Here is a 21,863-nt window from a genome sequence, read left to right on the forward strand (position 1 = left end):
TTGAAAGGTCGGATAGTTAAGATGAAGTTCTAATATACTGGTGATGGGATATATTGAAAAAGACATTGATACTGGGGAAGATAGAAGGTAAAAGAAAAAAGTAATGGGAGAGGATGAGATAGATAGTATCAAGGAAACAATGAATATTAACTTGGGTAGGGTTCAAAAGATAGTAGAGGATAGAAGGACCTAGACTATTATGTATGATATATGGGTTCATGACAAATTGGACATGACTAAATAATTGAGCAACAAGAACAAGAACAACAACAATATGAATATTACCTTCCAATAAAGTAATTTGATTTAAGCAACAAGTTTGTTATTTATGTTCATCTATTCTTCTGAAGAGGAATAGTGAAAAAGATGGAATATATAATTGGGATAGAATCCTTTTACATATTGACTTAGTGTTTGAATTTAAACCAAAAATTAACAGTCAATAGCCATTTTTATTATTCTATTTTACTGCCTGAGAACACATTTAAAATACTTCTAGTTTAGTAATACTTTGTGTGAAATTTGTGAAATTCTTATGAAAATTTATTTATTCAGATCAATATGTTAACTATAGAACTTTTTTTGAATATAGGTCTGCTATTGGTATTGCTGGGTCAAAGGGTATGAAGTGTTTTATTGTTCTTTGGGCATAGTTACAAATTTGTGAAACTCATATGAAATTTTATTGATTCAGATCAATATGTTAAAAATAGAACAGTCTTACAATGACATGATTAAGTATAATTACTTCTTCATAAATGGCATGTTTGTGAAATGTTTGTGAAAAACTAATAATTTACTTTGCATAGATACGAAAAGTCTAAGGTGCCATCTAGAAGTCTATTTTAATTTAGATCCAATCCCAAAATATTGTTATATTGTTTCTTCAATATCACTAAATCAGGAATAAAAATAATGGAACTAAAGATGATAATAAAATTGACATCAACTAAATCAATATATTTAAGAAAGTGCTATTCTATTGAACACTAACTTCACTCCTATTAAAAGACATAAGGTGAAAAGATTTTGTTTAATTCTCTATCTGTCTCTCTGTCTTTAGCTTTGTCTTTCCCTCTTTTTTATTGAAATTTTATTTTATTTTTCCAGTTACATTCTATGGTAGTTTTTCACCATTCCTCTATTTGCAAATTTATGAGTTGCATATTTTTCTACCATCCTCCCTTTTCTTCCCCCTCTCCATGGTGGTGAACAGTCTGGTAAAAGTTGCATCTATTCATTTGTATGTAACATATTTATTTATTGGTCATTTTGTATAAGAGGAATTAGAACTAAGAAAATTTTTTAAAACAAGTTTTAAGAAAAGTTTTAAAATAATAAACACATCATGCATTGAGATTTCATGTTTTGTTTCCCCCCCTCTGGATGTGAATGGCATTGTGCATAGCAGGTCTCTCAGGGTTGTCCTTGAACTCTGAACTGCTGAGAGGAGCTACATCTATCATAGTGGATCATCTTATAAAGTTGTTGTAAATGTGTTCAATGTTCTCTTGGTTCTGCTCCCTTCACTCAGCATTACATTTCATGTAATTCATTCCATGCTTCTCTAAAGTCTGACCACTCATGATTTCTTATAGAACTATAGAACTCCATAACTAACTTGCTCAGCCATTCCCCAATTGATGGACATCTCCTCAATTTCTAATACCTTGTCACTACAAAAAAAAAACTTCTATAAATATTTTTAACATGTGAGACTTTTCCAGGTTTTTATGATGTTTTTTGGATATAGATCTACTATTGGTTTTGCTGGGCCAAAGGGTATAAAGTGTTTTATTGTTCTTTGGGCAAAGTTCTAGTTCTGTCTTTCTCTCTTAAATAAATGGCACAGCTTTTGGCTTTGGAGAAGACTTTTTCAATAATTGAAATATACTTCTAAACTCCTTCTTTCAATCATGTATCTGTTTAAAATTGATTCTGACACTATGATTGTCCTATACTTGTTGGTTAATTTCCCTATACCTTTAAAAATAATATATTTATTGTTTACATTCTTATTTATAAATATTTAAAATCTTATTGATTAACTTAATGAATCATTTCAGGCTCAACAGTTTGTTTGCCATTATTGTTGCTCATTTTTCTTAAACAGGCATTTCTGGTATTTAATTAAAACTTTGGTCTTTCATCTCTTTATATAAGAAGTACAGATAAAGCTGAACTTTCTTGCTTGACCCATTTATATTATTAAATTTCTGTAGATTATATTGGTAGATTTCTGTAGATTTAATGTCAGTAGATGTGATTGACTTTTCAATTACTCCCTTTATTTGTTCCTTTTCTGGGGTACAATGACAATATAATACAACAACAATATATTAATCTTGACACATGAAGCTACTACTATTGACATAAACAAAAAGCTTTGAGTTTAGTTTTGCAGTCTTGCAAAATCTGGCAATATAAGTCTGCTCCAATATAGTTTTCAAAAACCATGCCATCATCACCAAGTAGAATTATTGTTTAAAGAAGTTTAACCAATCTAAATTAATTGCTACATCCCAAACAAGCAAATAAACAAACAATGCAAAAAAGTACCTTTGTCAGCTAGCCTGAAATTCTTGTCAAATAGAGATATCTGCCAAAGGCTTCATTAGTTTAGACTGTGAAGTCATAGAATGTTGTGAAAGAAAATGAGAAATGTTTAAAAGAAGTAGCATTACACAAAGTTAAGGAGGAACAAGTTTAATGAAAGCATGGTAAGATGTAAAACTTATCAAGATATTTAGAGTTGAAAATGGAAAAAATCAAATGAAAGAAAATGGGAAAGATTTGTAAAGATCACTGTATCAAAACATTTTCTCCATCAATGACAAAGGAAATATCACAGTGAAAACCCATCATCATGGTGCCAGATATGCCTTTAAGATATTTTAAAATGACATAAGAGAGAACAAAAGAAGGGAAACAGCTAAATTTGACCAAGTTTCTTTAACAAACAAAATGTTAAAAATGAATAAATAGTGAAGATGTTGAATGGCTACTATAAAAATTATTTCCAGAAAGAAAAATTAAAATGAATTCTATAGAGCAAAACATTATAGTCCAGTATCCTTTACAAGATAGTTTGACTTATCCATACATTAAAATAACTCAGAACTTGACAGATAAAACGCACTGTTCTATGACCCACTAATTACAAATGCCAATTTGTTTCTTTTAGTTGTTTTTTGTTTTGCAAGGGAATGGGGTTAAGTTGCTTGCCCAAGGCCACACAGCTAGGTAATTATTAAGTGTCTGAGGCTGGATTTGAACTCAGGTACTCCTGATTCCAGGGCAGGTGCTCTATCCACTGTGCCACCTAAGCCGCCCCACTAGTTTGATTTTAAGGAGCACCAATAGATTCTAAATTGAAGGCAGATACTATCTCACACAAATTGCCGACCTAGTCTAGGTACCTCACTTGTGGTTGACTGTTCTCATTACACCAAATCACAGATATGGGCACAGAGTCTCCTGGAAAAGATTTATAATGACTTGAAAGAATTTAGTCTATTTGTACCAAAAAGACCAGAAATTGAAGAATGCCTGTTCCTCAGATTACAAAATGCATTTGTACAGACAATTTTTTTGTAGTTTATTTGTCTAAATGATTCAAATAGGAGATTAAAATAAATGTTTTGTAAATTTAAGGTAAATATAAGACAAATGAGTAAAAATCATTGAAGGACAAAGACAAGACCTTAAAACATCTACCAAGGTTTGTAGGTCAGAAGTAAGCCATAGGAAGAAAATGTTCTGATAGAATATCTCTCTGATACAGACTCATCCCAGAGGATTAGAGTTTGTTGAGAACCATGGGTATACAAGATTAGAAAAAAGTAACTAGAGTTCCACAGCTATTTCAAGGGAACCTTATGACAGTGAAGGGATTCATTGCTCTCAAATTCATGTAATTTAATGATAGAGCAGAAAAGTAAATTCTACAAACTGGACTGGTAGTTGGACTCAAGAGTGGTTAATCCCTAATGTTTTTGTCCTTATACATGGAACACATCCTTAACCAACACAACCAGAGGTATGATAACTCCAGTGAAACCAAAGTTAAGGTCTTGAAACAATGAACACAGTAAGGGAGAAATTTTAACATGCTACATGATGGGGGTGAAAACCAAACTTTTCTTTAAGGCTCTTCACATCTGAGGTAAATCCAGGTGTTAGGGACTACAAAATTTATGGTAAAATAATAAATTTAATATGATTTTAATATAGTTTGTTTACTAAATATCAAAAGATTAATGCTTCTATCACTGCGAGTATTAGATCACAACAAAGAAGAATGACTCAGGAATTAGCAATTTTGTCTGTGTGTGTGTGTGTGTATGGAAGAATAAACTTTCAAAAGTAGAATGAGAAGTCAAAATAACACCATTTACATACCTGTGACTTAATATAATTTAAAGTCATGCCACTTGAAGATGATTATAATTCTATTTTAGTGATATTTTAAGAGTGTTGCCATTTTAGGCATTCCTATCGTTTGAAAAAACTGGAAAGGGATTTTACATTTTAAGAAAAAGATAGTGAAACTTAATTTTGAATGAAAATGACTCAGTTTAAAAGTATAACTTGTAATACACAATATGATTTCTGTGATAGCCAATGGAAAGCTGGCTATTTTCAAAGCAGCCTTTGCATTTATCTCATAGCTAAAAAAAGGAATAGCTATTTAACTCTACCTGCTAAAGATGAAATCATCCTTTTTTTTTTCCCATTTTTAATAGATGAATTCATACTCTGATTTAGTGTTTTACAAAAGGAAAGTCTTTATGTATATATTATATATGTATACATATATATAATATATATGTGTGTTTATATGTGTGCATACATATATATGTATCTATACACAGTGCAGAAAATGTATAGAAAAATTAAGAACAATGAAGATTCTTGATTCCTTCAAGAGGGGAAAAATGCATCATACATAATTCCAATCTGGAAATTTAGAACAAATATTTTTCCTCTATCCCATGTTGTTTTGTTAGCTACATATTTACATATTATAAGAAAACTACACCAACTTTGTTATGAAGAGAATTTTTAAAAATTCTTTTCATAACAAAGTTGGTGTAGTTAGCTTGATTTTTTTTCTTAATCTGTACTTTGTGCCCTTTCTTTTATTTATTTATTTATTTATTTACTTATTTGTTTGTATGTTTATTTATTTATTTATTTTACAGGGCAATGGAATTAAGTGACTTGCCCTAAGTCACAAAGTTAGATAATTATTAAATATCTGAGGCTGGATTTAAACTCACATCCTACTGACTCCAGGGCCAGTGTCCTATCCACTGCTGCCATTTAGCTGCCCCAACCCTATAGATTTTCTTCTTAAATTTTCCTTGCCTATTACTAGTACTTCAATTTTTACCTCCTCAGAACTGTTGCCCACAATCTTCTCCACTGACTGGGTGAAATGGACCTTAGGTTTCAAATATACTTCAGATTGTTCTTCTGGCTGATTCTTTTGTTCTGTATTTCGGTTATCTTTGAGTTTAAATACTATGGGTTATTATTTTGCTTTCTGATACCTCACCTACCACAAAATTTGGAAGACCATTATCAGATAGCTCTTTCTTTGGGCTTGTGGTAAGAGTGTCAGAACCTCCCAAAGGACTTTTCTTTTGTGGAACAGGGAGATATTTTTCTTCTGTGCTCTCTTTTTCATTACAGGGTTTTTGTTCCTTCTTCTGGAATCAATTAAACCTATGGTCTTATCATAAATTATAGCTCACATTAATTTAAAAATAAACTAACACCTTACAATTGTTTTTAAATTTGCATGCATCTTTCATCTTGGAAAAACTGAACAGCACTGATACTAGGTCTAACTTTACAAAGAGATAGAATGACTTATTTATCTCTTTCAAAGTTATATGTTTTATTTTTTAAATACATAGAGGAGCTATTATTGATTCTGCCACACACTACCAAACAATCACTCTGTTATCATTCTGGTTACCCTTACTCAGTTTTTGGTACTTTTCTTACAACTGATTTTCAGGGACAGTGTTTAAGGAAACGTGTATAAAGGTTTTCTATTTTAGTTTTCCATCTACAAAATTCACAAATTTTACTGTGTCACATTATTTTGAGGATTCAATCAGTTTGAATCAAATTAAATGTTTGCTCAAAAGATTTTCATTTTCTTCCTTTTTTTAAAAAAAAAGGAGCACAAAGAAGTAAACTTGTCTTTGCTTTGAATCAGTCAGTCAGCAGGTACTTATTAAGAAGGGAGGTGAGGGGGAAAAGAGGACTAAGAAAAGCCTCTTTCTCATAGATTTTGAACTAGAGGGAGAGTATGCCAAGCATTTAGGAAAACTTGTGATGGAGTGTCCTGTAAAATAGAGGAGATTCAGGTATTGGGGACAATCAGGAAAGGGAGTGTAATGTGCAAGATAAAGCAAGAGGAGCAGTGTCACTGTACAATAGGATGTGTGTAGAAGGCTTTCCTTCAGGTAATGCTTTTCTTTCATAGGTCACCTTTCTTCTACTCTTTCTATATATCATATAGACTTATTTAGTTGGTCACTCTCCTAATAGAATGTGATTTCCTTGAGGGTAGGGGTGAGTTTTTTTTCATTCTTTTTATCCCTACTAAATAGGCCAGCCCCTGACCTACATTTAATAAAAGCTATACTAACTTATTTACGTTTAAGTTTCAGCTTAACCAAAACTCCAGGACAATGCCAAAAAGGGTCATTTCTGCCCATTGGCTTAATGTGACAACCTACATCTCTACTGCAGGATATCGATTAGTTGGGACAGTTGCATGAACAGTAATAGTGAAAAGATTTTCAGATGGAGTTAACAGGCTAGTCTAATAGTAAAGAGTTAATCATACAAAGAGAAACCACCAAAACAAGAATCTACTTGGTACTAATCAGGTAGATATAGCAGAGGTGAAATATATATATATATATACATATATATATGTATATATATATATATACATATATATATGTATATATATATATATATAGCTGAAAAACACAAGTATTTTATCATTTATTTTATGTGGTGGCGTAATTTCATTGATTTATTCAATTGACTCACATAAGTAATTCAAAGAAAACCCCTCCCTGCTAAAAGAAGTTCCATAAAATATTTAAATTTTCTGCAGAAAATCTTTTTTTTTTTCAAGGCAGTGGGGTTAAGTGGCTTGCCCAAGGTCACACAGCAAGGTAATTATTCAGTGTCTGAGACCAGATTCGAACTCAGGAACTCCTGACTCCAGGGCCGGTGCTCTATCCAGTTCACCATCTAGCTGTCCCCAGAAACCCATTTTCAATGAAAATACTGTTTCCTACATGTTCTTACATTTCCAAGTATACATGCAAGAAAAAAAAAAACAAGAATAGAAATTAAATCTAGCATTATGAACACAAAGTAGAATTGGAGAACTAGAAAATAATACAAGCCAAAGATTCAAGTCTGAGAGAAACTTTTTTAATCTACCTCATTCTGTACTACTTGTATTCCAGAAATTCCAAAACTTATTTTTACTGAAAACACACTTCATCTGGAAAGAAAGATACATTTTATAAATACTAGAATTCTTCCAGTAATACTGTATAAGTATAAAAGATCTGATGCTAAAGAATCATTAATGATATTGTATTGAGAACAATGGAGAGACTCTTGGTAAGTGAACAGGTTTTCATGAATGGATTTTGATCCTCTTCTTTGGAAGAAATATCCATATTGATAAGATCATCAATATTTTTTATTATTCTTAGGAAGTTGATCTTGTTATATTAATCAACACATCTTGAAAAACTAAGCAACAATTTTAAAAGTTTTATTTGGAAGGTTATTTTATTGAGTAATATTTAATTTTTTATCTTGTTATAACTATAAAGCACAAATATATTCAATACCAATCTAATCCCTCTCATTGTACATGTTGCAGAGTCTTTTTTTAAAAAAAAGAATATTTGACATAGAATTAGAAGACTTGAATTTGTTTTCCATTTCTACAACTACTAATTGCCATGTGATTCTGAAAGTTTCCTAACCTCACAATTTTCTCACCTATCAAATGAGACTGGATTAGATAGTTTCTAAAGTTCCCTTTAGTTTCAAGTCCAATGAGTCTATGAAATAAATTACTTTGAATATATCGAGGGAAAAGTGCCATAACCCATTTTATCTGACCAGCATTTTCTTGAACAATTTTTAATTAGGCAGAGTCTGAATCTCAACAGTCTGAAGTTGAGGATTATCGCATAACTACTTTCCAATTCAATAATGAATTTTCTTAGGTTTTCACAATTTTCTCCAGTCCCTCAGGTCCTATTAAAATATACCTCTTCTCTTTCATTATTTCACTACAGTTACACTGAGGTTAAACAAAGCCTTTTGCTATTTAAAATAGGTGAAAAATAAAATTAAACAAGTCTTCAGGGTTTAAGTGAGATTTTTCATTAACTAGCTCTATACTACTACCACATTCTCCTTATTTCGTTTCCTTTATTCACTAAGCAAAGCACACAATTTTAGTCCAATGGTATTAAGTTTCTCCTATCCTCTCCACCATTTCTTCGTTGGTGGTTGTTTTCTTTCCTATTCAAAGAGGACAAAAATGACATCAACATATTGGGGTGTTTACTAGCTTATAGACTGCTTACTAGTATACAAGCTGTTCCGAAAAAGACCACTATAAGTTCAGAAGGCTCTATCACAGGTCAGGCCATATGAACATTTGGACTGGAGATGTCTCTAAATTTATGCATCTCACATTTTTTTTGAGCTATTGCATTTTTATTTTGCTCATAGAACACAGTGTCTTTGATGTAGAACCACATTTTGTGTGGTCCTGTGCCAGTGTGTCCCATGTCTCACAATCAATTCCAAATTTCTTTTTTTTTTCATTTTTTTTAGGTTTTTGCAAGGCAAATGGGGTTAAATGGCTTGCCCAAGGCCACACAGCTAGGTAATTATTAAATGTCTGAGACTGGATTTGAACCCAGGTACTCCTGACTCCAGGGCCGATGCTTTATCCACTGAGCCACCTAGCTGCCGCCAATTCCAAATTTCTTTAGAGAGACCTTGAAAGTGTCCTTGTATAGTTACTTTTGACCACCTTGGGTTAATTTTCTCTAAAATAATATGTTATTCAAACATACCTCTTTCAAATCATTCTCTGCAGTAGAATTTGACAGTTCAATTGGTGGTACAATGGATGGATAGAGGCACTGGCCTTGGAGTCAGGAGGACAAGAGTTCAAATCTAGCCTTAGACATTTGACTGTTACTAGCTGTGTGAACTTGGGTAAATTGTCTTGCATCCAGGGCCATCTACAGTTGTCCTGATTCATATCTGGCCATTGGACTCAGATGGTTCTGGAAGAGAGAGTGAAACTGGTGATTTAACATAGTCCCGCCCCCCCCCCCACTCAAATCCAATTCATCTGCTTGTCATGGTATCACCTCCCTGATGTCATGTTCTTTTTTGAAAATGAAGGATAAATATTATCATTATCATGTTAGGTGGTCTTCAGAAACAGTCTACTCAGTTCAAGTGGAAGTTATTCAGTTTTCTGGTAAGGTGCTAGAATGCTATCCTATGTTTCACTTGCATACAGTACAATGACTGTAGAACTTCAGTTTGGTAGGTAGCCTAATACTTCTTCTCTCTGATACTTTCTTTTGGAGTCTGCCAAAGACTGATCCAGAACTGATATTGCATGTGTCAATCTTATCATCCATGTGTATATTCCTAGGAAATATACTGCCAAGGTTTGTAAACTTATTCAGAGCAAATAAATTACCTCTATTTGCTGTGACTGAGAGTTCCACACATCAATGGTGTGGTGCTAGCCGATGAAGAATTTCTGTTTTCTTTGTTTTGATTATCAGGCCAAAATTATAATACATAGCAGATAATCAATCCATATTCTGCTGCATCTCAGCCTCATAGGATGCATAAAGTGCAGAATTTTCTCCGATCAAAAAGCTATTTAGTGTTGACCTTTATTTTTTCAATTTAAATAAACTCTAGATAGTATAGGAAATGATCTTGATGCCATTTTATCCTTGTTGAAGAAGTTTGACATCACTGAAAATATCATGCACATAGCTCTCCTTCATTGCTTTGGTGACTAGAAATGCATGAGAACATTGTCCATTATCTAGAACCCACACAAACATAGTGTTATGAAAGTGGTATATGGTACTGATGAAGTTCTCCAGGAAATCATTTTGCCATGATTTTCCATAGACCCTTACAAACTTATAGTACCAAAGATCTTGGTTAGATTCATGAGTATTGTGTATAGATTTCTGTTCTGCTCCTTGTATTCTCTTGGAACTGTCAGGCAGGAAACACTGTATCAGTTATCCCTCTGTCTCTTTCTGAAACCACACTGACACTCTAGTAGATGACAAATTTCCAGATGAATAATCACTCTATTAAGGAGAACCCTGGCAACAATCATGCCAGGAATGATAAGAGAGATAGGGAGACTCTTCTGTGATTTTCAAAGGACAACCTATTTCTAATTTCTTTACAGAGATGGACAAAAAAGACATCCTTGAACTCCTCTTGTCATTTAATCCAAAAAAATTTAGTTAGGTTTTGTTTGAGCAGGGATCCCCTGGAATAGAATCAGCACCCAGTGCTTTGCCACAAGAGAGGAGTCTAATGGCATTCAAAACCTCTTCTGTTGTTGGAAGTTTGGATAGAAATGGACTGACTTAAACTGGAGCATATGGTCATCATATTTAGTATTAATTGGTAATGTCTGTCAAAAACACTATGAAAATATTCATCCTATCTGTCCAGGTTCATGTCATTAACACTGATATGAGTGTCAGCACTGAGGAATTAAGATGTACCATAGAGTTTTTTTTCCTGTTTTGTTTTGTTGCAAAGTAATGGGGTTAAGTGGCTTGCCCAAGGCCACACAACTAAGTAATTATTAAGTGTCTGAGGTCAGATTTGAGCTCAGGTTCTCCTGACTCTAGGACTGGTACTCTATTCATTGAACAACCTAACTGTCCCTTTACCATAGGTTTTTCACCCATAATTAGTCTTAAATTATTATGTGCAAGCTTATGGACAACAAGAAATCCAATAGAACTGTCTTTTTTAGGTTTTTGCAAGGCAAATGGGGTTAAGTGGCTTGCCCAAGGCTACACAGGTAGGTAATTATTAATTGTCTCAGACCGGATTTGAACCCAGGTACTCCTGACTCCAAGGCTGGTGCTTTATCCACTGTGCCACCTAGCCGCCCCTATCCAGTAGAACTGAAAGATAAACAACTCCTGTTAGAGAATTCATCAGTTTTTGCATCCAAATAGAAGTCCTGAGTTAAATAAGGCAGGTGAATGAAGATCACTTTACCAAAATCAGAGCATGATGCTTGTTGTTGCTGTTATTTGTTTGTTTGCCTGGAGTGACTGTAGTGATGGACATAGATTTTGAAATCAAACTCAATTCAGTCTTTCATGCTACCAATAAAGAATCAACTTCAGACTAAAAACATTATAATTGCCGCTTGGAGGAAAGGGTTATGCTACCATCATCGCTGTGTATGGTCCCACTATAAGGAATTCTGATGATTTCAAAGTAAAATATTATGAATACTTGTAGAACCTTTTCATCTATGTGATGAAAAAGGACACTGTTGTAATCATTTTTAGGAAGGTGTCACACTAGTTCCCATGTAGCCTAGGGTCTTCTGTCTTTTTTCTCTCCCCTACTACCGTCTTTGACCTTGAAACATAGGCTATTATTTAGTTCTACCACTATCTATCTATGTGACATGGGGTAAGATTTTGCTGAACCTTATTTTTCTCATATGTTTAAAGGAGAAAATCAACCTGCTTAATTTAATTTCATATAATTGTGGTAAAGAAATAGGGAATTAGAACTGGACTTTTGATTTTATTGGTAATGAAATCTCTGGGGTGAGGAAACTGCTTCTCTTAACCATAAATCATTCAATAAACGTTACTCAAATATCTACAAGGTAGGTAGGTTCCAGACCCTTCTTGAACACTTACAGATAGAGATACCTGCTTAGAGAGTTAGATAGTTAAATGATTGCCCAGGATCAAAGAGCTACTATTTGTCAGAGGTAATACTTGAACAGATTATTTTGCCTTTAAGACAGGTTCTCTGTCCCTTGACTATCAAAGAAGAATTAATGAATATTTATTTTGTTTTGTTTTTGTCCTAATTAGTATACCAATGAAAGAATTTGTAGACTAATGAAAAAAAGTAACAAATGGTAAATATCCAGAATATTCTATTCTATTTTAATAAGAACTTTTAATACTTTTTATAGATATGAATGAATTTTTTAATAAGCCCAATATTCCTTTACTCATTTCTAATGGTTTATATTTACAGAATATAATTTAGTTGTGTTTGAGAAGCTAAACATGTATCACTGGAGTTCATGGATCAACACATTGAAATGTGAAACAAGAAATGACTTTCCCTCATTTCCTACATTGGAATGAGAATTAGATTTGGGTAAAACATAAATTTCTAACATTTAAACATTTTGGATGGAAAGTACTATGTAGAAGCAAATCACATTGTGTAAGAAATCTTAAAATGGAAATTGTTCTGATATATTCTTTCCTCTAATTTATCAGGGAAAGAAATCAATCTTTAAGACACATACTATTTAAGTTTAGGGATTTGCTGCAAGTGCAATTGTATATTGTGGAACATCTCCTAATGAAGTATAAAAGATATGTCTATGTGCTTCATTTTTATTTTCAAAAGGGAAAAAATTGTCAAGGTCAAGTGGAATAGTAAGTTATAGTGTGTGGCAATGCAATAGTGTCAGCACTGGCTCTGATGTACACAGCAAGAGCTAAAGGCAAAGGCTGTTGGCTTTGTCCTTTGATTAAATAGCCTGAGCTTAATTTAATTCTGAAAAATACAGACTGATACAGTTCTTTTTAGCTATATATCATGATATGCTGGGACTTGAGCTGTGATTTATACAATTTACATTAGGCAGTTCTCTTGCAGCATTCAGCCCCTAACTATTAGAGTGTTAAAACAGATGATGACTGCAATGGAGGTGTGGGTGGAGAGGAGGGGTAGCTATGCTTTAAAATGGGCATTAAAGATATGTTCTAAATTAGCTTTGGAGCTTGTCATATTACACTTATATTACAGCAATAGCTGACTATTAGATTAATATTTAATCATTATGAAGATAGCCTTGAACATTAGTAATAGACAACTAGAGAATTGTTCACCATAGGAATTATGTGTAGTGCATATAAACATTTCACTTCTTCAAAGTCAGCCAACTCAATTTTGTTATTCTTATAGTAATATGAGACCAAACTAAAATTTGTTACACTGTGGTTGCTGCAATGTCTAAGCAGGCCTTCAACTGGAATCACTTCATTTCAATAAAAAATAGTGCATTAATGGATAAGTTATTTTTAATGGAAGCACTAGCTGTAGCATCACAATAGTCTGTTATGCTCAGTTGAAAAAGCTAGAAAAGTGAAGGTGAGAGATGCTGCAAAATATTTTGATAATAAAATTGATTGGTGGCTGCTCATGCCTGCCATGTGTCACTGACAGTGAATTAGATGTGGGAGAAGATGAATGGAAAACCCAAGGAGAAGGGGAAGGGTTTTATTCTACAGAATTGAGCCATTCAACTTTGTTTAACAATATTTGATTGTGTCACCCTCAAGAAAATATACTAAGGACTGACAAAAATTTGTTATAGTTTGACATAAAGCTTGACATAAATAATTAATATCTTTTACCTATAGGGTACATTTAAAGGGATTAAGATATCCTTTTTGTATAATTCCAGTATTTATTTGTTTGCTTGTTTCTTTGTTTGTTCATTAATTTGTAAATATGGAGTAGTTAAAAGTTTATTGAATTTGGAGTCAAAAAGACCTGCTTTTAAATCCTTTCTCTAACTCTAAGGTATGATACCAGGTCACTTAAACTTCTCTCAATCTCAGCTTTCTAAATTTGTAAAATAGGGACAATGTCTTCTGAAGAAACTAGGGGATAATAGTAACTCCCTCAAAAATTTGTTGTGATTTTCAGATAAAAAAGTATAAGTTAACCATATTAAAACCCTTTCTCTATGCTTGGTTATTTGAGTCGGACATCACCTAAACATCTTTCATTATTGGTTTTAATGAAGTAATTTGTTTACTGACTCTAATCTAGGAGATAAATACAATAAAGGAAGCTAGAAATATATTCAGTTTTTATAGGTAGTCATAAAACTAACAAGGAAGGACTAAATTAGAACAAGAAATACCATGTCTCATCTGTGCTTTGGTGGGTCTTTTCTTTATAAAATAACAGAACCATCACATAGCTGGATTGGCTCTTAAAAGTAGCTCAATCTGTATTTGACCAGGAATCTACCTAAACTACCCTTTGCTTCAAGGAAAATACTACCAATCCTTCAACTAAGGCATGGTACCCTTCTGCACACAAAATATTGCCAGTTCTTCAGTTAAGGGTTTGTTCCTTCACACATTGAGAAAATGTACACTGTATATGTTACAATCTCCTTCATAGATTTTTGCTACATGTAACCAGGGATCTACATCAAGTCTATTATGGGAATGTGATATGTAACTTTATCTTGTTAGTAGTTGTGAGTCCTGAGAAACATGATTTTTGTCCCTTAATTGAAGCACAAAATCTTTACTATGTGATTCTGCTCACAATGGAATAATATAAAAAAATTAAGGCTTGCTGTAGATTATTTCAGTTGCACTTGGAAAAATCCTTACACTGCTACAAGGCATGATTTTTTTTTGTGGGAATATGAAATATTATTAAAAAACATTAAAAAGTCCTGGAATAGGAAACTACTCTTCAAATATTATCTTCCTTTTGTTATCCAGCAACTCACTATGATAAAGTATACATTATTTCATCTAAAAATCAGTTTCACCAGTGTTACCAAGGGGTCAAGTAGAACTTAGACATGCATCAAATTTTAATTTGGATCATTGTTTCTACAATGGAATATAAGAATCAATATTTGGCATTCTGAAGGTTTTCTATTATCTCCCAGGTTGGAAATATTTTAATGCATTCACAAATTAATGAAAATTGTAAAGATTCATATTGTAATCATCAGAAGGTAAAAAGATTTCCATTCTCACTGTTCCTAGTATTTCTGCCTACTATATAGCTCAAAAGTAATACTAATGTAGATTTGATATGGTGAAGATTTGTGTTTGGAAGCAGATTTGGTGATCCTTTATACTATTTCAATTTGTAAAATGTTAAATGTAAAATTTGTACCCTGTCTCCTCATTCCCAACCCCCAGCTTTCAACCTTTTTCCCTGGTCCTGTTCATGTAAGGTAGTGGGGATTTCCCCTTTGCCCTCATTACCTAGAGAATGAGCAAGGCTATAAAACCCTGGCCTAAACTGCCCTATTGGTTGCCTCTGCTCTCCCTGACCCAATCATCTCTCCCTGACTGACTTTCTTTCTCTTTCTCTTCTTTCTTTCTGTCACTGTCTCCTAAAATATCCTAACCTAACCTTTTATTATTTGCTTCTGTCCTAAAAGTGCTTGTTCCCTTTTTTTTTTAACTAGGAGAGGAAAGTTTTTAATCTCCACACTTTGTAACCTTGTATAATAAATCTTGAGCAGTATATAAATTCATTCACTTTTCAAGGCCTATCAATCCCTATTGGAGACCCCATATCTCTCCCCCTACATGTTGGCAAACCAGGAAGAGATTCTGAATTTCCCCGGATCTACTTGAACATCTTTGAGGTGAGAGAAATTATGAACTGGTCATCTTTCCCAGATAAGTCAAGTTGGATTGTTAGGAAAACCCTTCCCTTTGGCTCCTTTCCTGTTCCTGGGAAATCATGGGGGAGGGTGGCTATGAGATTCAGTTAATGGGCAAGACTCCCCATTTTGGGCTTGACTAGTCAATAGGGACTATTGACTAGCCAGGGACACCTGAGCCTGAATCGAGATCACCCTCAGTCCTGAAAAGGGTCTGCTGTGTTTGATCTTGTCCTCCTAAGGGCTCTGCTGAATATAGAAGGCATTGACTGGTGTTTGCTCTGGAGTTTGAACTTGGCTTTTTGAAGCATTTTGAGTAGAGTAGTGGAGTCTTGGGGCATTCCAAAAGTATGCTGAAAGGACTATTTTCAGTAAGAATTTGATTGGCATTTCAGAAGGAAATGGGCTGGTTATGGATTCTCTTACCATACTGGAGTACAATCTCTTGTCTAAGGTTCAGCCTATATTTCCACCTATTTTTCTCTCTCTGTCTCTGTCTCTGTCTGTCTGTCTGTCTGTCTGTCTGTCTGTCTGTCTGTCTGTCTGTCTCTCTCTCTCTCTCTCTCTCTCTCAGGGAGGAGGAATAGAGTAAAACACTCTCACTCTCTGCTGCTCCCTACCCTATCTTGTAGACTGCAGGACGGGAGTGGGGGGGGAGGAAGTCCTTACATCTTAGGACCCAGAAGCTATGTCCCAGCTGAAATGCAAATCTACACTACTAGTGGGTAAAACAACCCCAAACTTGGTCTAGCCCCATAGCTAGTATAGGGAAACCCCCAAGCCTTCTCCCTGGGTTGGGGAGGTGGGAGGGAGCTTAGTGAATAGTCTGGACCCTATACTTCCATACCCCACCCCTTCCCTTAAGGCCTTAATACATAAGAGCTCTGGTCAAGGAGAGCCCCATCCTTGAGTAAAGGGGAGCAAGTAGAGTGATTTATATGCCCTGTAATCAATTGGCTAAAAGAAGAAAGAAAAAGTGAAGAATGCAAACTAATAAACTAACTTATGAATTCTTTCTGAGACTGGGGGAATTTAGATTCCATTTTAATTAAACCATGTACTAATCAGCTAAGCTCTCTGTAATAGGGTAACTGGGTTTGAATTGTGTAATGGTAACTTAAGAAATTTTATTAAGGAGTTCTAACTACAGTTTGACTACTTTACAATCTTAAATTACATATGAGGTCCCTCAAGGAGTTCAAAATGATTCTAAAATTATTTTGACAGGTATTAATTGCTATGATTCAAAATTAAAAATATAAATATATATGTGTGTATTTAAAAATATATTTTAAATCAATGAGCTTTCTGTAGTTTTTCAGCGAGACTTTTTTTTTCTCATCTGTTTACTGCTCTGGAGAGTTGGGAAACGGTCTCTACATTTGAGATATTGGTGAACTGATCAGTTTCTTAAAATCTCACTACCTAATTGCATAAATGTGTAATGTTCGTTCAAAAAGAATTGTGTCTGTGTCTATGTCTAAAATTCCTGTGTGTGTTTGTGTGTGTGTGTGTGAAATTCGAATCTGAAATGGTTCCTGATTATTAAGGGTGAGCTAGTTGTTTATTCCTTTTATTTTGGTGGGTTAGATTTAATTTTTTTTTAATGTTAGTTTAAAACTAAGTAATTAATAGGATTTGAGTCTATCTCCTTGTTAGGGAATTTTTATACCATTTGACCTCAGAACTTGCAAAGACTATTTTTCCTTTAAATCAGGTTTAAATTAGAAAATAAATAAACTCAGCACAATCTTTAGATGGGTTACTTCCTGGCTCTCACTTGACTTAGGAAAAAAAAAAAAACCTGAGCTATGGTTTACATTTGAAACTGTATATAATTTACAAACTTGTGAAATATTTTCACTTGTGAACTGAGTTTTTGTTAACCTAATATTGATTGACAACTGTATTCAACCTATGTTAATTGCGATTTTATGTGTTCTCTTGGGTTTAGAAAAATGTACCTGTTTGCAATCTTTGTTAATTGGACTGATTGACTTACTGTTTCATTTCTTTGTCATTGTAACTTCAAGTCCTGGAAATCAGTGTTAATTTCTTTTGATCCTGCCCTCAAGATGTTTTCAGATGTCTTAAGCCATAATCATGTAGCTTCTAGTAATTAAACTTGTTGATGTTATGAGATATACCTTAGTAGACTCATAATTATTTGGTTATCTGTTATGCAGTATAAACTATTTGAATACTGTAAATTGAAGTCAAGAATTAATAACTGATTATTTTATTAGGATAATGAAAGGGAAGTGATAATCAGCTGCTTTGTGGAAATGAAATTTATTGCATGTTGAAGAAACCTGGGAATCTATCTATGATATTGAATAATAATAATTATGCTATCAGGAATATTTGCTGATTTCTTTTGGGAAAGAGAAACACTGTCAGGAGTTGTGTAAAAGGCACTTATGGAGTTGAATTATCAAATTCAGTGAACTGATTTGTTTTAATGTTTAATACATTGTCAGCAATTTCACAAAGTCTTTTTGTTGGTGAAAGAAGAAAGTGTGGAAAGTGGGTAATAACCTTGTTTCTCATCACATGTTTATGGAAGAGGATGAATATATATATATATATATATATATATATATATATAAATATATGTATATATATGTATGTGTATTTATATATAAACATGCACATAAATATGAAAGATTAAAGTAAAATCTACTTAACATCTGTGATTTGAAAAATAAAAAATGTATCAATTTGAAATCTTGTTAGATGCAAATGTGACATTATCTGACATCCATGGCATAAATAAGAATTAATTAGGGTATTAAAATTTGCCATATGTGGAAGATTGAATTCTTGGAAATTCTCATTTTCTTTTTGAAAATAGAAGTATATTTGGAATAGAGGTAAATAAGCATACAAAACAAAATGTGAAAGATATTGAGTTAATATAAGGCTTACCTTAAGTTAATGAAAACTTTTTATTGTTTGGTTTTGTTCTAAGGGAATAAGATGCTAGCATAAGTATCCTATGTTTAATGAAAGTTAGTAATTAGATGTTTAATTTCAAAGAAATAAAAATTATGGATTTCTTCACTCATGGCCATTGAAGACAGGGAGGGTTAGTGAACAGGAAACTAGTGGGATGCTTTCTTCTGGGATGTGTTTGTGTGTGTGTGTGTGGGGGGGGGAAGTCTGGAGTATGATTCTGTAAAAAAAAAAAAAAAGGTAGCCTCCTGTAAGTCAGTTATTGTTAGGGATCCTTGAGGATCACAGTTGTGAAATGACAAAGGTAATGGTTTAAAGAGCCTCTTGACCTCTTGTTGCTTTGCAAACACACTGACTTTGTTTCTCAGGAGACCAGCATGGACCAAACCCCTTTGCTTTTCCATAAGATCTGCATGACCCAACTCCTTTGTAGCTTCTGACCTTGATCAAGAATCACATTATAGCAAGAGCAGCGAAGTATGCATAAGAATGTGTAACTGTTTAACCATTGTGTAATGATCTAACAAATGGGTACTTCTTAATATGATGGGTGCTTAAGTTGGTAACATGAGTTATCCAAGAGTGTGACCCTAATAAAATTTGTAGTGCTTTACCATCTCTGCCTCTTGTCTCATTCACTGCAAGCTGAGAACAGCTCTCTTCTGGCCAAAGAATTCAAGTGACCAGTGCCCCTAACAAGTTATATGATAATTAAATACTTTGAAGGTGATAATAAGTGAAATATAAAAAAAAATTATGACTCCCTCTAGGATCCCTGAAATTTTTAAACTAAGTATTAAACTTATTGTAATCTGTGAGTACATTTATAATGGACAAAATGTTTTGTAAAATCTAGGAAGTCATGTAGTGTTCTTAGTACTCTTTTATTATATTGGAATTAATAACACATGGCGGAAAATTTAAAGTCACCTAAAATATTCTAATGGTTTTAAAGTATTCTGAAAGCAATGCTATATATGTATCTATGTTAAACACGGTTAGTAACTAAATGGGTTCAATGCAAAAAGTAGCTTTTATAAAAATCCAGTTCTAAATATGAATTAGGATTATTTTATTTTTATATCTCAGACTCTGCTTATTGTATTTTTTACAGCATTGTCCCTAAGTACATAAACAGCACTTGAATTATGATTTTTCCCTGGATCTCTTTGTTTATACTTTATAATAATCACAGCCTGGTATACTTGATTTCCTTAGTGCACATGCCACCTGAAGCTCTGGTTATAGGTAATTGCTAGTTTACTATATTGATAATTGATCTGTCTGACATCAGGTATGTTAAAATAGAAAGATTAAAATATGCCAATCAAACCATTAGTTTTCTAGGGTGTGATGTTAATACTCCAGTTGGAGTGAGAAGCCTTTGAGAATTTGATTCTCAGTCTATGTTGAAGTAGGATTCTTTTAAAGGAAATACTCACCTGGAGTTGGAACCTGGCTCATTGAAAAGGAGTTTCTGGAATCTCTGTGTGTCTAATGGACATCTGCCTGTAAAGGACAATACATGAAGGAGAACATGTCCTCATGTCCCTGTATGTTATTTAATAGCAAGTTGCCAGGTGCTCTATAATTAAGTATAAGAGTGAGTCATTGTAATTCTATAGTCTATACCTTTATTAATTTTTTAATTAACAAGTATTTAGTCTCGGATTTTTTTTAAACACAGGATGTGATTCTTTATCACAACAAATTCCCTTAAAGGAAAAGAAATATCAGTACAATTATTCATATCAGGATAATGCCTCCTATCATTCTATTTTTTTGAAGTGCTTTAAAGGAGAGTTCCATTCTTTAGCTACTATTTTTGTTCATTCTAAACAAGGCTAAAGTTAAAATGGAAAATTTCATTGCAAACTACTTATTGGACAAATTTAGTTCTAAAATGATTATTCATGTAATTATTTATACTATTCTGGAGCTTTTGGTTACAACTTAATTTGGCAACCATTAATAAATCTGTGTTATATTGGAACCTATGTTCTTTTGCAAAGTATTCTGATACTGGCTGTGGATCATAAAGTATAATTCTTCTTTTTTATAGTTATTCCTAATTATTGGGCCTCTATTAAATAGCCCTCTCTTGTTTTGCTTGCTCAGTTTTTTCTGAGTTTCATTACTCTAGGTTACCAGCTGTACATCTCCAATAGTGGCCTCTGAAGGATGCCAACCAGTTATACCAGTCCTGATATCCAACATTCTATGTACTTTGCCTCCATTGAGTTCCTACTGCAATGCATTCCTCTCCAAATGGACCAGAAAGGCCTAGCTGAATCTGAGTCCCAAATAATTTGAGGCGGGGATGATTTGTGTTTGGAAGCAGATTTTCTTGAATTTTGTAAAATGTTATCTGTTCCTGGGATTTAAATTGACTCCTGTTGTTCCATTGTTAAATGTAAATTTTGTACCAGTCTCCTCATTCCTAACTCCCAGCTTCCAACCTGTTTAACTGGTTTTGGTTACATAAGGGGGGATGAATTTCCCCTTTGTCCTCCATATCCAGACAAAGGGCAAGGCTATAAAACCCTGATTCCCCTTGGGACCACCTCTCTCTCTCTCTCTGGTCCAGTCAAATCTCTCTCTCTCTCTCTCTCTCTCTCTCTCTCTCTCTCTCTCTCTCTCTCTCTCATTATCTTTGTCTGTCTCTGTCTCCTAAACAACCTCATCTAGGCTTTTGTTATTCACTTTCATCCTAAAATTCTTGCTGCTATTTTTTTTTAACTAGGAGGAGGAAAGTTTTTTATCTCTACACTTTAAAATCTGCTATAATAAATTCTGAGCAGTTTTAAATTCCAGGGAGTAGGTGAATTCATTCTCCATTCAAGTCCTCTCAATCTCTATTGAAGACCCCAATCTCTCCCAATACAATATTACGTCCCATTTAAATCATACTTAAAGTTTATTTTATACTTCTCCTGAACGTTACATATCAAATTTTCTCATTAGGTTCTGTGGTTTTTGTCACAAATACCTCAAAGTTTTTCAGTTAATTAAATGCCCTTTTTTTTAAAATTCAACATTATCCTGAATTTTTCTGGGTAAGCTGCCTTTGGTCATTACCTTAGTTCTTTTACCCTATGAAATATAGTATTAC

Source organism: Macrotis lagotis, chromosome 6, assembly GCF_037893015.1.
Source record: "Macrotis lagotis isolate mMagLag1 chromosome 6, bilby.v1.9.chrom.fasta, whole genome shotgun sequence".
Taxonomy (NCBI): Eukaryota; Metazoa; Chordata; class Mammalia; order Peramelemorphia; family Peramelidae; genus Macrotis; species Macrotis lagotis.